This window comes from Lolium perenne, chromosome 6 (genome assembly GCF_019359855.2).
Source record: "Lolium perenne isolate Kyuss_39 chromosome 6, Kyuss_2.0, whole genome shotgun sequence".
Classification (NCBI taxonomy): Eukaryota; Viridiplantae; Streptophyta; class Magnoliopsida; order Poales; family Poaceae; genus Lolium; species Lolium perenne.
Genome location: NC_067249.2, coordinates 43766561 through 43770698, shown reverse-complemented (window position 1 = coordinate 43770698; position 4138 = coordinate 43766561).

The following is a 4138-nucleotide window of genomic DNA, read 5'->3' as shown; positions in this document are numbered from 1 at the left end:
AGGATGAACACCATGTTTGTGCCAGCCGATGTTTCATCATCGGCTTTCCTTTGCTTGGGGCGCCACACCAACTTTTGTGGTCGACCCTCTTCATCCAGGGTTCGCTGAATTTTCGCGGCCAGATCAGGCCGCGCCTTCCTTAGCGTGTGCAGATATAACCTTTCGGCTTCTTCCAAGCCGTGCAATCGTTGAACCCTACGCTTTTGGGAACGGCTGAGTCCATCAGGGCACCACCTTGGTCGGTGGTACCTGTCTTCTTCTTCTTCTCCCTCGTCTTCCGAATCCTCGAGATCTTTCATCCGAGGGGACTCAGCGTGTTTGCTTCGAGGCGGGAGAGGCCCTAAGCGCTGGAACACGGACACGTTGGCTGCCTCCTTCTTCTTCTGGTTACATTCTGGGCAATTGCCGATTGTAGGCAATCGGCTCATTCCTGAATCCCAGCAGTGTCTGAAGAAGGGGAAGTCCCAGTGCCTATCTTCGTCGTCCTGCTCCCTCGACTTTTCCTTGGCACGGCGCTCGTACTCCTCCTCATCGCGATCATGCCGACGATGTCTCCTGGCGTCCCTAGCCAGACGGTCTCTATCATCATCGTCGCTGGATCGTCGGCGTTGGCTATATTGACTCACATACTTGTTGAGGAGGTGATCAGAGAGAGGTCGCTGATATCTTATGTTCTTCACTTCTCCCTCTGTGACGTAGCGCTTGCCATCGTGACGGAGCCGATCGCGTGGAGCGGCCTCCTCTGTGTCCTTGCTACGAGAGCAGCTGCCCTCGTCTCCATCCTTGCCAGAGTGGTGCCCAGGTCCTACCATGTTGATACTAAACGAGGATCCTGGCTGGCAACCTTCAGGGTAAGTGCACTCCACCATGTTAACGGCGGGGAAGGGGTGAGTGTCGACCTTCATGGCGTACTGGTTAAAAATCAGACGTCCTTGTTCTATCGCCATTTGGATCTGCTGACGCCACACCCTGCAGTCGTTGGTGGGATGGGTGAACGTGTTATGCCATTTGCAGTATGGCTTCCCATTCAGCTCCTGCGCTGTGGGGATCTTGTGGCCTTCGGGTACCTTTAGCTGCTTCTCCTTGAGTAAAAGGTCGAAGATTTGCTCAGTTTTAGTTACGTCAAAATCAAACCCTCTGGGCGGGCCTGGTTGCTTAACCCATTTGCAGGACACGGGGGTTGCCCCCCGAGTCCATTCAGCCACAGCTACCTCCTGATCTCCCGCAGAGCCTTCGTCTTCATCGGCCTCAACCAGGACCACCGCGCGCTTGAATTTGTCCTGGTATACGTCTGGGTGGCGCTGTTCATATGCTGACAGCTTCTGCACCATGTGAGCCAGTGAAGGGTAGTCCGCTTGGGAGGCCACGTCCTTGATTGACGATGCGAGACCCACCACCGCCAATTCGACTGCCTCTTTTTCAGTCACGCGAGCCGAATAGCATCGGTTCCTTAGATTTATGAAGCGCTGGACGTATTCTGCCACAGTTTCTCCACGCTTCTGACGTATCTGTGCTAGATCGGCAAGGCCAGACTCGGAAGCTTCTGAGTGATACTGCATGTGGAACTGTTCTTCCAACTGCTTCCAAGTCCGGATCGAGTCTGGTGGCAACGAGGTGTACCACCCGAAAGCCGATCCCGTGAGGAACTGTGCGAAGAACCTCACGCGTAGTGGATCCGACGCTGAGGCCGTTCCTAGCTGTGCCAAATATTGGCTCACATGCTCGATGGAGCTGGAACCATCTGATCCACTGAATTTAGAGAAGTCAGGGAGCCGATATTTGGGTGGTAGCGGGACCAATTCGTACTCGTCGGGGTACGGCTTGGAATAGCCGATTGTCCTCCTTTTCGGCACCATGCCGAACTGGTCTCTCAGGATCGTGCTGATTTGATCCGCGGTGCTGGCTGCAGGAGTCGAACTCTGAAGATTCGCCGGGGTGGCGTACTTAGCCAGCCATGCTTGTTTTTCCAGCTCTGAGCCAACTGCAGGAGCTGAGCTCTGGAGGTTCGTCGGAGTGGCATACTTAGCTAGCCACGTCTGCTTCTCAAGATCTGTCGCTGACGTTCCTCCCCTTTCCAAGTCCCTGCTGTTGCGGCCTGGTTTGTGAGCGCCCAGTTACCGTAGTCTGGCACGTATGTGCACATGTACCCGTGAGGGATCTCCTTAGGCGCCTCATGCAAGAACTGGCAGTCACTAGGGTCACCACCGATCTTGTAGATGACGAATGCCGGTGAATTCGGCACTTCTGGTGCTGCCAACGCGAATGGCAGCGGTGGACGGGACTGGAGTGGCATCTCTCCTTGGTGTGTCCCGAGAGCTGGTCCTGACGGAGAGTACTGATGCCTCATGATCTCCTGGACCACCCGAAGAGCGACGCGCTCCAAAGTGTTCACCAGGCTCTCAGAATGGCGGTGTATCGAGTGAGCCACCATGTAGTTAATCTCCTGACGCAGGGACCTGGTGCGTTCTTCTGACGGGGCGGACAGATCCACTCCGTCAAGCGCGCCTTCAGGGGTGAACCCTTTCAACCTAACGCCGTGCGAGCGGGTTCTATGAAAAGAGCCGATGAGGTCGGCTTCGAGGAGTGCTTTGACCTCGTCGTACTTCTTCTTGAGCTCCTCGGTCAGGTCGTCGTATGTGACTGGAGTGCCGTCCGCCATCTCAGATGTAGATGGCGATGTGGTTGATGTCGAAGATGGTCCCACCGGGCGTGCCAGAATGTGTTGGCGTCAGAAACCCACCGGCGAGCAGCGACGGGCAACACAGTAGAGCCGGGAACAACCTAGGGCTGCGGCTGGCCCTGGTCCCTCCGAGCGACGGCCCGCAAGGTCTTCTGGTACGCACGCGCCGATGCTGGTGCAAGGGCGTGCCACCTGACCGTATACCTGGTCAGGAAGGTGATGGATGATGCCTCGCTTAGTTTCCTGCATGGCATACACGTAAACATTAAATACGAGCCTCGATCGGCTCTCAGGTTATCCTGTGAATCGGCTCAAAGAGCCAATACACCCATGATTCGTACGAGGTGCACGAATATATGGTGGTCCTGCTTGATCAGAATAAAGCTAAAACGATCTACGACGATTTAGGGTTTTCACCGCATAATTGGATCATCCTTCTCACGATTGGGCCTCACGGTCACGTACGGTGATCGTAAGCCGGTCCTAGACAAGGCCTAAAAACCAACACGAGGTTGATCCTCGGAACATCCTGTCTAGGGCTAGCAAACGACACCCTACGCGTCGCTGGATCCTCCAACCCTTTGTAAGGCCTAACTATTGCAGATATTAAACTAATCCTTGAAAAACAAGGAGCAACCGTAACGGATCGGATCTACTAAATAATGATCAAGCGGGGTGCCGCCCCTACACCTAAGATAGGTGTAAGGGCGGCTAGATATGCAAGGGTTGCACTACGACAGCATATGATACGAAGAACAATGCTAACCCTAACACATCTAAGATAACTACGTTGCTCGCCATCAAAAAGGCTTCAGTACGAGCAACGCATGAACAACAAAATAAGCTTGTGCTGCCTAGATCGCAAGATGCGATCTAGGCAGCATGATGCTTACCGGTAGAAACCCTCGAGGCGAAGGAGTTGGCGATGCGCCGAGATTTATTTGTGGTTGAACGTTGGTTGTTGTTTATTCCATAAACCCTAGATACATATTTATAGTCCAGGGGACTTTCTAATTTAGGCGTGCACCTAACCGTGCACGGGTCAAACTCTATCTTTTAATCTAAGATGCGATCTACTATGTTACAGATACAAGGGCAAACTTGCCCAAACTTTGCATAACGGGCCGATTCACGTATTTCTTCCATGTATATTCTTCAAGTCCATTTTGATCGTGGCCCACCTCTGACTCGGTCAAATTCTGGTGATAACAAGTTTTCATGGTCTTGCTGGGTTTTATAGACGTTTTGTGCCCAATTTTAGTACTATTGCTGCACCTTTGAATGAATTTACTAAAAAGGCTGTTGTTTTTTAGTGGGGCGCAACCCAAGATCATGCATTTGATGAGGCGAAACATATGTTAACTTCTGCACCGTTGCTTGCACTTCCTGATTTCAATAAGCAATTTGAGATTGTATGTGATGCTAGTGGTATTGGAATTGGTGCTGTATTGATGCAAG